This window comes from Balaenoptera physalus, assembly GCF_965194825.1.
Source record: "Balaenoptera physalus genome assembly, chromosome: 11".
Classification (NCBI taxonomy): Eukaryota; Metazoa; Chordata; class Mammalia; order Artiodactyla; family Balaenopteridae; genus Balaenoptera; species Balaenoptera physalus.
This window is the reverse complement of record NC_138896.1, coordinates 81,313,826-81,332,494: the sequence shown is the minus strand read 5'-3', so window position 1 is coordinate 81,332,494 and position 18,669 is coordinate 81,313,826. Positions and strand designations below refer to the sequence as shown.

The 18,669-nt window shown below is 41.0% G+C and overlaps 1 protein-coding gene across 17 annotated transcripts in view; it reads left to right on the top strand.

Moving 5' to 3' along the window:
• The window catches only part of FHIT (fragile histidine triad diadenosine triphosphatase), a 1,480,075-nt gene that overhangs the window by 1,218,251 nt on the left and 243,155 nt on the right, over positions 1-18,669 (top strand). The gene's annotated exons all lie outside the window — the stretch shown is intronic.

Here is an 18,669-nt window from a genome sequence, read left to right as displayed (position 1 = left end):
CTCTTTTCCTCCCTTCGTACTTAATACCAAAGTTCAACATAATGGAGTCAGTGAAGCTCAAAAATGAGTTTTTAAGTGTGCCAGAAGACGGAAGGAGGATTTATTAGGATAGTCTCTGCTTCCCTAATAAAGTAAAATAAAAGAATAAAATCTTGGCTGATTCTGAAGCTGAGTTTCAGCCCCCTTCATACAAATGTAAATGCCTATGCAGTTAGTTCCTACGCCTAAATCATAGAAAAGGCCTTTTTATTCTTTTTCTTTTTTGTGTGTGTGTTAGAAATCTGAAGCAAGTCTAACTGGGGTGCTTATGTTACATTTTGCGAAATAAGATTTTATGGCTTTGAGACTGGCTGTGAGTGAGTAAGGTAATGCTTGGTACCAAACAATGGCAAATAAACATCATCCTCTTTTGATATTCGTCTGCATATGGTTTTAATGCTTAACATAACTCCTGCGGGACTTTTAAAATAGAATCTCTGGGAAATACTTTTGAGGAGCAAATGTCCTACAGAGATTGCCACCAAATTCCTTATGATAAAAAAGAGCTAGCCTTGCTCCAGACACACAGTGTGATAAGGACAGGGGGGCTTCACAGCTTTCCCCCACCTCCGTGCCAGGCTTCTAAACATGCCAATGCTAAAAAAAATACAGTATAACACGGTAGCTTCGTTTTGAAATTGTTTTTGGAAGTACAAAATGTAAGTGTTTAAACCTGGTTGCTAGATTTCTTTTTCTTTTTAAAGAATATTCATTTATTTATTTATTTTGCTGCACCGGGTCTTATGTGGCACACGGGGGCATGCGGGATCTAGTTCCCTGACCGGGGAATGAACCTGGGCCTCCTGCATTGGGAGGGCAGAGTCTTAACCGCTGGACCACCAGGGAAGTCCCGCTAGATTTTTTTTAAAAATCAATATTCAAATATAAATTACAACACCACCAGATTAGTTAGGTGCTTTGTGCAGTACCTATTTGATGAAATTCCTTCAGCCATTGAAAGTAATGCTGCAGAGGCATAGCTAGTAACATGGGAGAAATTCAAACCATGTCAAGGGGCATGCAGAGATTGATAGTCTGCACAACATAAACATATCTGAAATTTATATGAATATATAGGTTATATGATCTCAAAATTTTATTTTGGGAATCTGAATGGGGCGTTAATCTAAATGGGGCATTTACCTAGACAAGCAGGCACTGAATAGAGACAAGAAGTAGCTTAGTGGTTGCCAGGGGCTGGAGGAAGAAGGTAAGGAGAAACGACTACTAACAGGTAAGAGTTTCTTTTTAGGGTGATAAAAATATGGAATTAGTGGTGATGGTTGTGCAACATTATGGATATTTTTTAAACTCACTGAATCGTACATTTTTAAATGGTAAATTTTATGTTATTTGACATATATCTCAATTAAGAATGATAATAAAATAAAGCACAATAAAAAACCCCAGCAAGCACCAAGTCTAGCAGGGCTGAGCACCATGGCTGTAGACTCTCTGACTCTAGTACCGACTACTTTTTCATGTCCCAATGATCTGGCCAAAATTTTTAATGGTTTTGTTAGCTTCGATGGTGGGGTGATGGAGTAATTTTTGGAGTATGGCACTCATATATAAATTGTTGAATGTGGTTCTTATCGTCACTGCCATTGTAATTTAGCTTAAGTTGATGTTTTTTTACAGTTCTTTTTTTTAAATGGCAGATTATGTTCTTTTGGACATCTTTCAGTTGTTTCCTGTATGATCCCTAATTTCCCCTGTATGAATTAGCAGGGCCATCTCAAATCGTTTGTGTAATGTTAAATGGCTAAAAGAAAACATCCATATGCATTTGACCCTTGAGTAACAGGACTTTGAACTGTGAGGGTTCACTTATACAGGAATTTTTTTCAGTAGTAAATACTACAGTACTACAGATAAGTGGTTGGTTGAATCTGCAGGTGCAGAACTGCGTGTATGGAGGGCTGCCTCTGAATTATACATGGATTTTCTACTTCGAGGGAGGGTCGGAACTCCTAACCCCCAAGTATTAAGGGTCAGCCGTACATACAACTAAAACCTCAGTGGATGACAAAGTTTTGAAAACTGTCCTTTTAGACCAAGTCTACATATCACAAGTTGTCTAATCTATTTTTTCTAAGTGTGATTCTTATACTACCTACCTGAGAATTAATTTTGATGTTACTTTAATAAAAAGGTTGATTCTGTTTTTATTCTAAATTTCCTGATTTAGAATCTTTGTGTTTGGGGCTTGGGAATCTTCATTGTTAACAAGCACACCGCATGATTCTTCTCAGAATGTAAATATTTACCAGCCTTGCTGTTTTATGGTGATAAAGTAGTAGGTGGTGATGGCCACATAACCTTGACCCAAGGAAGTCAGGAGTCGGCCCCTCCAGGGAGTAAAGCTAATCTCGGAGAGGCAGCAGTGAGTGGTGGCGTGAAGCGAGATCTTAATCCCCTGCCCAGGAATTGAACCTGGGTAGCCTGGATGAAAACCAGGAATCCTGGCCACCACACCCCCTGGCTCTTGCCCCCAGTGAAAAATGCATTTCTCACAGGAAGCAAAAACTGTAAAAACAGGTACAAGTTTATTATTAGAGATATAGCACAACAACAGGTGGGAGAGCACACAGAGAAACCGTTTGTTTAGTTAGGACAGAAGCAAGGCAGAGATGCACTCCGGGAGAGGAAGGGTGTGGGCGTCCTCCTGAATGAGGAGGAACGCAGTGAAGAGGTGGTTAGGTCATTTATACAGGGCAGTTCTTCCGGGTCTTTGTTTACCTTTGGCCAATTACCTAGTTTCTTCTTCCACATCTGCCCTGCCCTAGGACCCTACCCAACGTGCGTGCGCAACGTTTTTCCAAGATGGATTTCAGCCCAGAGGTCTATGGGACAGCCTTAGCATCACGTATTATGGGGTGTGCCCCTCCTTTTGACCCCCAAGGAGCCTTTCTGCGCATGTGCAATGTTTCCCTTGCCTCAAGGACGGGAAATGTATGACCTCTTGATCTTTTAGCAGGGTTTAGCCCCTCTCTGTCCCTGCCATAAAAGTGTCCAATGTCCGATTATCTACCCTATTCCTGTTGTTGTTTCTCATATCAAAGTGCAGATGTCGAAATACAGACAGGAGTCCGCTCATAAATATGTAGTCCGGAGCCCGCTTGTCTCTTGCCTCAGGAAAAGTAAACAAAGGGCTGGTAATGAATGTCCGGCCTGAAGCCCATCTTCTTCTCACCCCAGGAAGTGTGAACAGGAGGCCAGTTGTCAATGTCTAGCCTGGGGCCCATCTACCTCCTGCCTCAATGCCACATGGTCAATATTTAGCTGCCAGGTTTTGAAAGCTACAAATCATGACTAAGCATTTCAGATTTTGAAATTCACACAGTTGAACATTATGAGGCACTCTCTGACAGCCTGCCATGGAAAGCGCAGTGACTATTTTCTTCCTCTTTGCTTCCGTGTCTGACTCTTGGTACACTGCCTGACGCCTGGGCCCTAAACCATTTTTGTCTCATGTTGGGTGGTAAGAGCAATAAGCCCAGCAATGATCCCTTCCCTTGCTGTTGTTAGCGGAAGTGCACCACTGAGCGAGCCTCTTGAACGTGGTGCCCCTTTAGGGTTTTTTTGTTTTGTGGGCTTTAAATTCTTCTTTGCAAAGAACAAGGGTGGCCTAGCTTACTCAGTAAGGCATTTGTAACGAAAAGGAAATATCAAACTAAAAATGTGACCTCCTATTTCTCGATTTTTTATTAACTCTCCCGTTTGAGTCTAAAAGTAGGAGGGCACTGCTCTCCACCAGGTGATTATTGCAGCAATTTTGATATCCTGCAGGCTTGAGAAATGATCCCTTTCTTCTGGTCTCAGCCATATATCACCATATGCATATCCATATTACCATGTACCTATACAGCCATATGTTGCTGGGTCATCAGCCTTCCCTGACCAGCCCCTCCCATCTGAGTAGCCCTCCTAAACCCCTTACTTCCTATCCCGTTTGCCTTTGTCGACTAAAAACAAAAACAAAAACCTAAAAGTTGCGAGTTGTGTTTTATTCGAGGACCTTACTGAGGACGTTAGCCTGGGAAGACAGCCTCTCAGAGAGCTCTGAGGGACTGTTCCCAAGAGGTCAAGGAGGAACCAGGATATATAGGAGTTTTGCTGAAAAAAAAAAAAATGTAGTCAAACATCAAAAGATTACTGATAATCACAAAAAAAAGACATCTCAAGTTAATGGTTTTTTAGTGCTTTTCTATGTATGGGAAGATGCAAGAGTTCAGCTCATTGATATTATTCCTTTGACATGCGTCTTTACTATCTAGGGCCAGTATCCTGTTTTTCTCCAACTTGAGTTGCCCTCAGGGTGCCCTGTAGGGGCCGCTGCCCTGGCTGATGGCTTGATGGCAGGCAGCATTCTTTGTTCACTACAATGGCAGGCAACATTTTTTGTCCACGCCTTATTTGATTTCCTTCAAGGCCCTCTTCACTGTCTTTTATTTGTTTGTGTGTTACTTTTTTTTTTTTTCCTGTACTCATATTATTTCTTTAGTCCCTGGAGAATGTAATCTTCGTGAGAACCTGCATCTTACCATTGTTTACCGTGGCTCTCTTGGGCAGTGTGGGGAGGAAAATGGAGATGATAATGGTACTTAGCATGATAGAACAAATACTTCTAAGCTTCTAACTTTAGTTAACATGAAGAAGCAGATGATATGTCCTTGTATTTCAGTGAGCAGTCAGAGGTGTGGGTTTTCTGGAATTTCTATCAGGAATCTCCCATATTTTGGCATCACTGACAAAGGCCAGAATTTCCACTAATCAAGTTCCCAAATCATACTCCAAAATGTAATCCAGCTAGTCAAATCATTAAGGCAATGTTCAGTCCTTTAAAAGGGATGCTACTGAATAAGTTTAATGTGAGCTTTTAGAACAATTATTACGTGTGTCTTTGGGTGGGAGAGTGCTTTAGGTATACTAAAGAGAGAGATTTATGGCAGGCAGGTAATCTAGAATTTTATAAGAGCTATTTATAAAATATGCTTGCTTACACTCTTCTGTTTATGGTGCTTGAATCCTCTACTTACATACTTAATTTTATAGTGTTAATGCAGTGGGAAGTGTCTCTTATTAACTGTTGATACATTAGCAATTACTTTTTCAGATTGCTTTGGGAAGAACAAGGAAAGGAATTCTTTAAAGAACTGTGATTTAAAAATTAAAGAAACAAACAAAGTCTTGCATTCACTGAGGAGTTTCTTGGGTCCCTTCCACAAGGAGATTTGGTAATCTTTTCAATTCATGAACTTAGAGGACACTTTAGCTCTCAATAAAGACCAGGAGTTAATACATTTTGACATCAGTCAGAGGCTCCATAGGAGTATTAGCTCTGCTAATTTATTAGCTGTGTGACTTTTGGGCTAGCCTCTTAACCTCTCTGAACATTCATTTCCTCATTTTTCAAATGGGGGAAACCCTATCAAATGTATTGAGTGATGGTGAGAAGAAACTGATATGAAGATGTGAATAGAACGCCCAACCCACCACATCTTTTCCCTAGGACCTTATGCATGTTTCTTAATTTTAATCTTACCCTCAGTTTTCTCGTCCCTAAGACAGGCTAAGGTGTCACTTAGGGAGAATGTTTGTGGTATAGAGTTTGTTTGTGGCCCTGCCTAGTTCACTTAATTATACACTAAATTCTCTCACTATTAATTATTGCCTTTTAGCTTAAATTCTTAAAAAAAAAAAACTTTCTTCTGATCATATCACTTGTGTAGTTTGAATAACTAGTTTGAACTTTTATAAAATTGACCACTTGAACATTCAGAAATCTGCCTCATTAAATGGGGTGAGAAATCTCTGCCCTGATACTTTTCACATCTGCTGTACCCCTCAGTGGTAACGAGTAAGTTGTGCTCCTGAGCCAACAGTGTATTTCACAATTACTCGAAATAGGTTTCAGTAGGACAGAAACCTATCTGCCCCCTATGCTGATTCAGTAGGTCTGATGTGGGACCCAGGACTCTGCATTTTAACAGACACTGCAAGTGATGTTCATGTACATGTCACTCCAGTGCAAAGCCACTTAGCAAAGAAGTGACAAGATGTGGAGGAATCTTCACATAGCGGCTTGCTTTCAATCCAAAAGGATTCCTAATATTTGTTGTGCAGAGAAAGGAGAAACCAACATCTTAAAAATCAAAATGATTTTACTTGACTGGTATTTATTATTTTCATCTGGAAAGAAATTTCAAGAGAGCTGTAATTTGCCAGAGAACTTTTATCCTTTGATTAAAGCCATGAAGAAAAGTGCCTTGCCTATGTTTATAGCTAATGCTTGTATTTACTGCTGAAGAATTAGTATCTTCAGGATGCAGTAGCTTTTATCTTGTGCAATTGCCTTATAATTTGCATCTCTGCTCTGAAAATGAATCCAATTTGCCTGAGTTTGGTAAACCAAAATCAACTTTGGTGCTCAGGGGATGGGTTTGGGTGTACAGTGGGCCTCCAAGCCCACTCTTCCCCCTGGCAGGTACGTATCTCTGACTTTTCTTCCCCTCCTGGTGATTTGGGGGCAAAACCCCTGGTCCCTGGCTCTCTAGGCAGGAGAAGGGAGGATAAGCCTGTCGTTCCCCTGTGGGAAACTTCCTCTGTCATACTAAACCCTCAAGCCTTCTTCTAAGTATCAAATCATTAAGTTTTTCCATTTCTAATTGGCTAATTTTGATTTGCATGATGCCATTTGGATCAAAGCACTGAAAGAAAAATTAACTAAGCTCCCTGTTATTCTCCCGTTCCTATTTGCTTATCTTTTCCTTGTTTTCTCAAACTCACAGGCAGCTTAGGGTGGGCCGGATGGGGGATGCTGGAGATGGAGTGAGGGTGAAGGGGAAATGTCATCAGAACTAAAGTCCTGATGAAGAGGGCAGACTCTGGAGCCAGATGGCCTGGTTTCATTCCCAGAACCATCACCTATCATTTCTATGACTCTTGCAAAAGTCAGCCTTTCCTAGTCTCAGCATCTACTTATAACTTTATAAAATGGGGGCCTTAATAGTATCCTGCCCCTTAGGGGGTGTTGTGGCAATCAGATGGACTAAAATACATGTAAATGGCCTTTAATATAACACTTGACACACAAGAAAGTCTCAATAAATACTTGCTATTAGTTTTATAATTTTCACTTAATCCTCGCAATTCTCAAAATTGGGCATTAATATTTTACACTTGGGAAAACCAAGGTTTATGGAGGTAGTCACTTATCAAAAACAACAACAATGACAACACAAGTTACAAACAGGAGGGGTGGGATTCAAACCCAGGCTTGTCTGAAAGCCCAACTTTCCATTATGTCATCTGGCTAGATGTTCCTAAAAACACCTTGCACCCAGTATGCATAGCCAAAGATGTACAAGGAGAGGTTTTGTGAATATTTTGTCTCCCTGAACACACATTCATTCTGCATTATTTTTCTCTGCTTAGAATAATGTCTTCCATCTAAAAATACCCAGAGGACTCCCTCTTTAATTTTATTGTACAGGTGAAGGTTAACTAACCTAAATGCTGCTTTATTGGTGTATGTCAATTTACAGCAGAATTATATGTTTTAGATGTTTAATCTTTCATTAGTGCTACCAAACAAATCCCTTTAGTAATTGGAGGCCCTGACATAGAGCAAAGTGGATATTTGGCTGTTAAATTTATTTTGAGATCCATGACACAAAATGTGGCAAATATTACAGGTGCATTCTTAACGTCAGTGTTTTACAGGTTTCAGTGAACTGTCTTTTTTCAACCTGATGCTCAGAGTTTGGGGGTTTTATTTAATCACTGTCAAATCAAATATCCTGTGAAAGGCAAAGTGCTTTATAGACCCTAAAATGCTACAGGCATTATTATTCAGAATCACCTTCTTACCTCTGTTGATGTAGTAAGGGCAGTGACTCACTGTTGTCATTTTGCTGTGAAATACTAGGTTTTCAGTAAATAATCACTGAAGACACTTCTCTCTCTCACTATTTTGCTGTGTATGTTTCAGGCCTAGGACATTATGTATAAAATTTCTAACTCCATGTAACCATTTCAAGTTCAAAGTTTTAAACCTGTGACATGTAAATAATTGCCTTGGCTAAAATGTCCATTTTTTTAAACAAATAAGTAACTAAACTCAGTCCAATGAATCGTGGGACAAGGATTCAATAGTTTTAATTAAATATGAGTGGTCAGTTCGGTCTTCATAGATGAGCTGTTTGTTACAGCCCGCATTATACACCTTAAATACAGAACGGGGAGTGAAAAGTCCCTAAAATAATGTGCGCTTTGGTTGAAACTGGACACTTTAGCTAAAACAGATCCAGATGAATTTGCAAACTTTTGTTTCAGTACTCACAGCAGAAATAATAAAATATAAAAGGAGGTTACTTATAGCCTATCTATTTAAGTCTACAAAATATGGATCTATATATTGCTTAGAGAAATGGACAACATAGGGTCGGGATGCCCCTAGAAAGAGGAAGTAAGAAGAAGGAGCACACAGAGGGGTGTCAAGGATACCCAGGGGCCTTTCACTACATACCTAATACGTTCCTGGTTTTCTATTATATTATTTATATTTTGTAAAGAAAATATAGGAAACAATCTCTATAATTTTTATTTCACGGGGGTCCCATCAGAAGAATTTTCCATTGGGAAATGACTGATCATCCATTCTTTTTTCTGTCTTTATCTTCAGCATATAACTAGTTCTCACACCTCCTTTGTTCAGATCTCTGGCGTTGGGGCCCATAAAAAATGGTTTTTGAAAAGTCCACAGTTGATTCTGATGGTTACCCATATTTATGAACTACTGTTTTATTTATTTATATAAATACATTCTGATTCTTGGTCTAGATGACCTAGACTTGCAGTTGATTCTGGTGGTAACCCAGATTTATGAACTGCTGTTTTATTTACTTGTATGAATACGCTTTGGTTCTTGGTCGAGATGACCTAGACTTGATTCTAACTCCCAAATTCATCTTGAATTATTCAGTTCCTTTCAGGGGCTCCTCTCTGCCCCTGCCAAAGCCATTACTGGAGTAATTCTCAAGACTCAAAATGCAGCTGGAAAACTAAGGGTGTGATGACCAAGCCTGGGTGAGATGGAAGGCAGGTTAATGAATAATAGTCATGGCAACCTGCAGAGCCACAGATATGGAAGAATTAGAATAATGACCTCCCTAACGACATTTGAGTGAAAAACATTGGGTTGGTGAGAATCTGTAATGGCCCTCGGGCCAAACACAGTGAGAAATTCTCCCCCCATTTCTTTGTGAAGTATGTTAGCACTGGGAAAGGGTAATTTTGAGGTTTTAACTTTACGTGTCATGAGGCATCAATCCTACACCTGTAGTCTCATAGCAGATCCCCTCTCTGGAGAAGCTGCTCATCCACCAAGGTCAGGGAAATAGAGACGTAAATTGCTAGAAGCCTTCTGAATCAGATTAATCCCAAACCTCAGGGGGAAAGGACAAAAATCATGGTTTGAAATCCTTCTGGGCTCATTCAACATAAAGATAATATTATTGCATTCTGGTAATGAAAACCCACATTTCTCTCCCCGTATTTATTCTTTCGAATAAGCTTTTCTTGTTCCTGATGTTACATGAAAAATAAACCTGAAGTTGCTGAGGATGTTGACCTTGCCAAAGTGGTTTAGAAGAATAAACAACAGTGAATGAACAAAGTGAACTCACCCAATATTTTTTTACTTCGTGGTGAAATCCATTTACCCTAATGTTCACATTCAAATCTCCTACCCTAGGGTCTGTATATCAGCACTTGTTCCCTGAAAAAAATATTTTCTTGTCATACTTTCTAGACTGTTGCCCTGAAAAACAACCCAACAGGGCCTTTTATTTGTGTTTCAGTTCATCTGTTGGTTATAAATGGTATAAACTCCCAGATGTAATCAGGTTCTAGCAGTATAATTTTGAGGAAGCTCTTTAGTCTTGGAAGGAATAAATGTGATTCCAAGCTCAGCTCTGCCATCACATGACCAGGGATGAAACTCACTCTTCAGGAAGAAACTCAGAGCCTGGGATAACTCAGAGAATCGCAGAGAGGCAAGTGATCTTGGAAGTCATGTAGTATCTTCTCTTCTGCAAATGATTCCCCCTCTGTAGCCTTTAAATTGGTCTTTCATCTTCCTCTATACCTGGGAACCCAGTGTGCTGTAAGGTAGCTTCTTCCAGTTTGGAACAGCTCTGATCTGTGATCAAGGATGAGAATTCCCTCACTACCAAAAGCATCCTATTCCTGTCTCTCAGGAAATGAGCATCCTGCCTGCTCATGCTTTTATATCTAGCATTCATCTTTTAATTTATTCGTCCAATGCCTACCGTGTTCCAAGTATTGTCACAGGCCCTGGGAGAACAAGAATGAGGCGTAGTCCTTGTCTGTCTTTAAGGACAGTCGTTGAAATAAGGGCTATAAGAGAGGAAGACTGAGCAAGTTGTAGAAGTTGTAGAGTTCATACGAATTCCTCCTACCAGTTAAGTGTTTACTGAGTACCTACCATGTGTCAGGCACTTCCGGGAACTGGGGTACAGTGGGAGGAAGGGCAGCCAAGGAATGACTCTCACGTTATTGTGGTGTCTTCCTCTGCATGAAAATGAGCAAATAAAATAATTGCAGATTTTGAGGAGTATTAGAAAGGCTGTAAACGGTGCTGTGAAAGGGGATAGTATGGGGGGAGGGAGCGGAATAGGGGCGGTATGGCTGCTTTAGGTAGGGTGGTCAGAAAAGGTCCACTGAAGAGGTGACCTGTAAACTGAGACCTGAGGAATGACAGGCCTCCAGCCAAGTAAAGAGCTGGGAAAGAAAGAGCTTCTGGGCAGAGGAAACAGCAGCAGAGATGAGCTTGGCACAATCTAGGAGATTGTTGAAGACCACATGGCAGGACTGTGGGGTGGAGAGAGAGGTGGTGGAAGGTAAGTTTGAAGAGGTGGACAGGAGAGTATTTCTATCAGTATAAATACAGTCCCACTGTAAAGAGTTTTAACTCTATTTTAAATGTATTTGTTGTTTGGATTATATTCTAAGGGCAGAGGATATTTCACATGTGCTCAATATGATGGGTCCCCTAAATTGATTTGGTTTTTAAGTTTCTAGGAACTTGAATAATTTGGTCTTATGTCTATTCTGGGTGCTGGTTGTCTCCCCAGCATACTCTCCGCACTCCATTATTTAGCAGCCAAGGAGATAGGATGCATTTGAATCCATCTCTAGTTCCAGGTGTTAACTTTGTTTGGTTAATTCAGGGGTTGGCAAATTTTTTCATAAAAGGCCAGATAGTAAACACTTTAGGCTTTGAGGGCCAGATGGTCTCTGTCACAATTATACAACTGCCTTTGCAGCACAAAAGCAGCTATACAAAATACGTAAATGAATTTGTACAAATGGGTGTAGCTGTATTCCAATCAAACTTTATTTGCAAAAGCACACGGTAAGCCACATTTGGCCCAGAGGCTGCCCATCCCTAGCCTAAGCCAACTCTCTGCCACAGTGATGACTTTAATTCTGACCTAACTCTCACTTAGAGTGTAGGATTCTCTGGGCTTCAGGAACAGTTGTTCCCAGCATCATGGAGGACTTGTGGGGTGGGATGCTTTCTCTACCATCTACTACTGCTTATAAATAGGGAAGCAGTAACCCTGACGGCTGCTGGCAGCCATCTTAGGATTCCTAGGGCAACCTGGTTTAAAATGAACCAGATGCTGAGGCCAGCATGTCAGAGATTGAAAGAAGTTGGATCCTTGGTGACATTGTTGGGTTGCTGAATTAACCAGTCCTGAAGACTACATCTAGACTTTTTGTTTAGGTGATTTAATAAAGTTCCCCTATTGTTTGATCCGGGAAGAGTTGAATTTTCTGGACTTCCGATGGAAAACATCCTCAATTCGATCATCTACTCTAAAATATTCAGTTATTGTTACTCCTCAATATACTTAACTGGCAGTTTGAGTAAACAGCTTCTAAAGTGCTTCTGCGTATCTGCAATACTCATGACATGCCAATGGGAATCTTTGAGCGACAGTCTGTGAATCAATGGCCCTAGCAGACCTTAACTTCCAGAAGGCTCCCTTTGGTGCATGACCACAGGGTAATTCCATTAACTTTAACCATAGTGGTGCTGTACAAAATGGGCCCTGTTAGTCTATTCTTCCCCTTCTTTTTCATGTTAAATCTTATCCTGCAGCTGTTTCTTCAGGTAAGGTATGTGCACCAATGCCATTCATTTCTTGGCCTTTATTAGTATATGCAGGACTCTCTCAGGGAGGGAGTGCTAAGTGAGTACATTAAAAATGAATCCACCGCCCCATTTGTGGGCTGTGAGAAAACCCCAGTCAGGGACATCGATGGATTATTGATTGTTGTAAGATCCAATAAAGTCATAAATATGGCTCGGAACAATTACTGTGGCCACATTAACAACTTATTAAATCCATAACTTGCTTTCAAGCCTGGCCTCAGAGATTTAAATAAAGTGCCAGAGGGAAGAAAGTTGTATTTTAGGAATGTGGCAACCAGCGATAGGATAGAGAAATTTATGATTTAATTTGCTGTGCAATCTAACTGCGAATAACTATTAGATTTTTTAACAGTGAACTTTGATTAGGTTTTAGGTGTCAGAAATAAACTGGCAATATGTGTCAGTTTATACTTTTCTGAGAGTCTGTTGGGAGGGGAAAAGGAAGGTATTCATTGCAAGGAATGACTTTCCTGGGTGACCTTGCACCTTGCCTTCTGTGTTCTTATTTCCTGTGTTCAAATAATTGGGTTATACCTGAGACTAGTTGGCTCTTCCCAGAGACTTGCTTTTTACTTTCTTCACCAAGTGTCAGTTTTCCCCCATTTAGAAATAAATCAATTTGAAATGAAATTACCCAGACCATTCATTTTTCACCATCTAGTAAATGAGTCTCTTGAAAGAACACAAGGTCCTCCCTTTTCAGCTCAGGCATAATAAAAGCCTTCTGCACAGAAGCGGTGCAGAGCTGCTGTCTCTGCCTTCTCCAGGCTTTTCATCTTTGGTGGACTACACGTGAGGCAATATTTGCTCTGTAAAATGTACTGTTGGCCTGTCCATAGATTTCTGTGCATTTTCTGAAGATCTAACCTGAAGTCAGACTGCCTGGTTTACATTTCTAAGCCATAGCAGGTGGGGAAAAAGCTGCCTGTGGCAGCATAACACCCATTAGGCATTACAGTAGGTCATCTGAAGCCCCGGCCTCAGCCGCACTTGGATGACACACATACTGGTGGCTAGACTTTCAGGAATGGATTGGCTCATCTTTCAGCTCATTTCAGTTAAATGCAAAAGCAGTTTGCACAAAGATAAAGGAGATTTCATAGTGATCCGTGTAGAACTGGCTGATGGATTTCTACACGCAGTCAGCGGAAGCTTGAAAACCCAGCTGAGAAATGATAAATTACTGCTAACTGTCCTAATTATCCCTTGACACTCTATGTTGAAACCTGACTAAATTTTGCTGAAACTTACAAATAAGAAAGAAATTTAAGGTGTAATAAATTATCTGTAACAGAAATGCTTAAAAGAGAGAGAGAGAGAGCACGTGTGCGCGCAAGAGAGCGCCATAGCGTAAGGGCTCCTATTGATCACCCAACAGTTTCTTGAGCCTTAGGAGGAGACGGGAACTGGGTGGGGGAAATATGTTAGATAAATTGTAATTTTAAATGCCAACCTAACTGATTACATTCAGCATGCGTGTTAGGTTAAGGAAGACTCTGAGCCAACTCCCAAGGTCATTACGTTAATAGACCTGGTAAGCGTGTAATTTGTGATGAGTTGATTTGTGAACATCACATTCTTCCCTGTAAACAGCATAATCAACATACTAGCTTTAAAGGGTCACGCACTGACTAAATGTGTTTGTTTCTTTGTATTTTAGTACAGTCATCTTGTATTTACCCATGTTCTATGTTTTATAGTCTTAAGTTTAGCTCATGTATAAATCCATGTTAAATGACTCGAGTGGCAGCTTGCTTACTTTTTAACAGCTGTCTTATTGCATCTTGGATACTACAGTTAGAAAAGTTTGCTTTTGCTGCTGCAGCAGCTTCTCCTTTTTCTTCTTCTCCTCCTCCTCCTTCTTCTTCTCCTCTTCTTCTTTTTCTCTTTCTGTGAAACAGCATTATTCTTTCACCTTTCTCTCTGGAGTCTGGGCATTCTGGAATAATTGTGTACTTCCTCTCCTTTCTAGAAACCTTGTAGGAGTTGGAAGAAATGTGCCGTCCTCCCCGTAAGGAATCATCAGTGCCTTTAACTGTGTACACAGCATGATTTCTAGTCCTTTGACAGATTGGTTCTCCACATCTAGATGTTCTCTGTTTGGTGACTCTTCTATTTTAAACATGTGGCCTTGAATCACATGGAATTATCCAGATGACATAGGAGCAAGTGGTTTATTGCAGTTTTGGGAACATAGTAGAGTCTCAATATATGTCTGTTGAGCATGAGGGTGGTCTCCCCAAGTACAGAGCGTTAGGTTTGGATATTCTTGCTGCAGACGAAGATCACAGAAAATGAAATAGTTAGAAAGACCCTGTTGACAGGTACTGCTCTAAGGTGGAATTTGTTGTCTCCTTTTCATATTTTGAAGACCACCGAATCTAATCCATGATACGGGGTCCTATGTTGTCAACTATCCCCAAAATCTGTTGGTTATCAATAGAGTTGCTCTTAGATCTCACTGAGAACAAATGCTAACAAGGCAGTGAATTCTGAATATTCTTAATTACGTGATGATCTCTGAGGGCTCTTGCCACATCTGGGGTGTTTGCAGAGACTGACTGTTCTCATATCTAATACCCACCAAGCTTTCATGCTAGTCATTTCCCTTCTAGCAGGCATACAAAATGCACTTAGAGCCCTTTGGACTCTTTGGGGGTGACAATTAGCAGCATAATTTAATGAAAAGAAGCTGATTCATTAAACTTTGGAGGGGTTATAGCATCTTTCAAGTCTGAAAGCTATGAGCATTTTCTGTGGAAAAATTCAGGTACACACACAATGTTGCATTTAATTCAGGGGTCTCCTGGCCCCCTAACGCCTGTCCAAGGACTGCTCAGCTGAATTTACCTGAATTGTTGTCTTTCACTTCAGTGGAAGTGGAAGACAACGATACTACTCTTCTTTACGAGTAGTTAGTATTACTAACCTAAATTGATGGGATGAATCTGAGGCAGGTCACAAAGAGCCACAACCTCCCCATCTGACAGATTTGAGTTTGAAAAATATTTCCCTCACTTAAAAGAATTGTTTGCTCTCAGGATTGAGTCCAGCTCCCTTCACTCTTAGCTGTGTGGCTTTAGGCAAGTGGTTTGACTCTCTCTCCCTTTGTTTTTTTGTCTGTGAAATTGAAATCAGAATACGACTCCCTCCTGCAGAGGATTCTGTGAGTTTTACAGGAGGCCACGAATGGGAAACTTTGTACACAGCGCTTGGTGCGCTCTATTGGTATGGACCAATTACTTATTGAGAGCCGCTGCAGGCCAGCTTCTCTTCCAGTTTCTGTGAGGACAGCAGAGAACATGGAGATGTGGTCCCTGCCCTCAAAGCATTTTTCTCACTTGCTTTGCCATCATCACCCCGGTAGTTTTGCCATCACCCCTGCGTGAGGGAAGGCTGATCAGAGAATCAGAGGAAACCCTGGGAGAGGAATTATAGTGGATTTCAGTTTATTTTCAGTCCCCTCAAGTCACCCTGTTAATGGGTCCCGAATTCTTACTAATGGCAAGCTCATGGGTTTCCAGGCAACAAAGCTTGACTCACTAGTCACATGGAACTCAGTGTGCAGACCTGGTTCTTCATGTTGAAAACAGTGAAGTCTACCAGGTGTCACTGGGGAAAGGGGGTGAGGTGGATATTCCCTCCTGACACGCAGGTCGTCTGCAAAGTGTGGCCCCTAAGATGGGTGTTTGCTCCATTGAGGAGCTTTATGTTATATTCCTTGCATCATGGATTCTTTAAAAAATGGCAAATTGCATGATTGAGCAACTATTTCTTCCACAGCGCAGCCAAGATAGGACATTATTCTGATGTCAAATTTGCATAAGAGAAAGTAGGGCTTTTCTTAACCTCTGAAGACTAGGTGTGACCTTAAACCAGGCTCACAAGTCACAGGAACTCATTCCAATCAGCTGTTAAATTTGACTTCCCTCTTCAAGAGACTAAGCTTGACTTGAAATTAGAATTAAGAAACTTGAGAGTTAGGAATTGAGATTTGAGAGTTACAAAGAGTTTAGACTTAAAAGAGTTAAACCTCAGTTAAATTTAAGAGAGCAAAGTTGGAAGTTGAGCTGGAATTGTGTTTGAAGTTAAGTTTTAAATTTGATGTGGTTTTGTTCTTTTTTTTAAATAAATTTATTTATTTATTTATGGCTGTGTTGGGTCTTCGTTTCTGTGTGAGGGCTTTCTCCAGTTGCGGCGAGCTGGGGCCATTCTTCATCGCGGTGCGCGGGCCTCTCACTGTCACAGCCTCTCCCGTTGCGGCGCACAGGCTCCAGACGCGCAGGCTCAGTAGTTGTGGCTCACGGGCCTAGCTGCTTCGCGGCATGTGGGATCTTCCCAGACCAGGGCTCGAACCCGTGTCCCCTTCATTGGCAGGCAGATTCTCAACCACTGCGCCACCAGGGAAGCCCTGTTCTTTTTTAATATATATATTCTTAATGTCCCCACTAGATTTCCTTTGTAGCTTGCTTGTATGGCCACTGAGCTTTGTTATCCTGGAAGGGACTGTCAGAAGGAAGAGCAGAGCTGGGAACATTGAGAGCTCAGACTTATTCAGCCTTTACGGGGTGGGATGTTTCTCCAGCAAAGTCTGGGACTGATGGCTGTGCTGCTGCCCCAGGAGAGGGTCCCTGCCGCCCCTCCTGTCCCACCTGCAGCAATCCCGGCAGCCACTTCCATAGGTGACCCTGGAGAACATTTGTTATGCAAACACTCTGCCATCTGCTGTGCTGTGGAGGCTTCCAGGCTAGTACAGAAACAGGTGTGGTGTCAAAGTAACTTAGTGAGTAAACAAGTTGAAGGGAGGATTGGAAAATAGCCCGTTCTGTTAATGAGCTTCATCCTTGACCCTTGGAGCCTGGACCAGCAATGCTGTACCTCATCGGTGGCTGGCCCTTTATATCCCTTTTGGGATCCAGTTTGATACGACAAGGCTTTATGGAAGGATGCTTGGGAAACTGGCATTGTGCTGTGAATCCCTCTGTGGGATTCATGCTGGACTTAACGGTTTGCAGTGGAAGCACCTTCCTTAACCTGTTCTTTCAGAGGCTTTGCATTGCCAGAGCTGCAAGAATTTGTTACTCTTGTCAGATGAACCATGGATTTTTGGTTATTTTTCCTTTCTAAACTCCAGGAAAGAGCAAGTTTTTTGGTTGGAATGATGTCATTGGAACTTCTTTTGTGATGATGTGCTAATTCAATTCTAATTGTTTCTCTGACAGTGGCTTGTCAGTATTACTGAGAGAAGTGTGTGTGCTTTCATTAAAGGAATTGTTGGTTACCTCATCTTTTAAAAACCATAATGAGCATCTATTTGTATTAATAATAATAATACTTTACTTTTTTTATATACTAATTTACAGTTTATAAAGTGCTTCACATCACATACTTTAAATTATTTGCGTGGAGCAGAATAGCACGGGGGTAAGGCTTTGTAACCAGAATGCCACGGTTCAGATCCTGGTTCTACTCCTTACTAGCTGTGTGACCTTGGGCAAGTTGTTTAACATCTCTGATCTTCAGTTACTTCATCTGTAAAAGGGAGATAATGGGATGCCTGGCTTTGTAAAGTTGTTCTGAGGATCAGAAGAGGTAAGGGTCATATAGGACTAGCACAGTGGCTAGCCTATAGTATGCCTCAGGAAATGTTAGCTATTATCATTTAACTATTAACACTCTCAATGTTATTATTATGTTTCCAACATTGTGTGAAGTGTGAATTTTATCTTTATTTAAAAGGTGAGGTGACTGAGGCTCAGAGGAAAAAAGTGACTTGCTCAAGGGCTAGAATCCAATCAGAGGCACAGCTGAACAGAAACCTGCACCCATGACATCTTATTTACTGACAAAATGTTGGCAGAGTCCGACTGAATCCGCTCAAACAGCCTGGTTTCTGTAGCCCCAACCTCATCGTAATGTGGCTGATAAGCTCAGCTCCCAGCAATAGCTTTTAAACCAAAACATTTCATTGTCTGGGGCAGAGGAGAATGGAATCTGGACGTTTTCTTTACAGAGAAGACTGTCTCAGGTAACGTTTTCTAAGCTGAGAAGGTAGAGGAGCCTTTGTAAACTGGTGTTTGAGATGTCATAAATTCCCCCCTTCACAGGCTGAGTAGACGCCTCTCTTAAATTAAAAATGCATTCCACACTCACATTGATTTTGTTTTAGAATATTCATACCACTTTTGAAATACAGCCCACACATAACCAGTTTTATCTTTAAAGAAAGAAAATGATCAGCTACTAACCTAAAAGAGCCTGTTTTGAACAGTAACATCCTTTGTAGGGTGTTGTTCTAAGCTTCACATTTAGAAGCTCTGTAAGACTCCATACCTCTCTTCCAGGGGTTTGCAATTCTGTAGGAAGGATGTGAAATGTAC